A 273-nucleotide genomic window follows, 5' to 3' on the forward strand; every position below is an offset into this window, starting at 1 on the left:
AATAATATTAACATATATTTTCGAGAAAAACGGGTAAATTTGAAATTTTGAACAATTTTTGAAGAGACAGACGATGTAAATTCGGGACTATCTGGACTAAACCGGACGTTTGGGAGCTAGCCTATTTGGAACTCGAACTAGGGATTCCTGGCACTAGAGATAAGCACTCTACAATGGATCCATCATCCATTTTTTAATGTAGCTTATATGAAAACAAACCAACTAATCATAAAATTGTAGAATTACTTAATTATATAGTGAAAAATATCTTAC

Source organism: Thermobia domestica, unplaced genomic scaffold (genome assembly GCF_964235325.1).
Source record: "Thermobia domestica unplaced genomic scaffold, izTheDome1.hap1.1 HAP1_SCAFFOLD_1479, whole genome shotgun sequence".
NCBI classification, from domain to species: Eukaryota; Metazoa; Arthropoda; class Insecta; order Zygentoma; family Lepismatidae; genus Thermobia; species Thermobia domestica.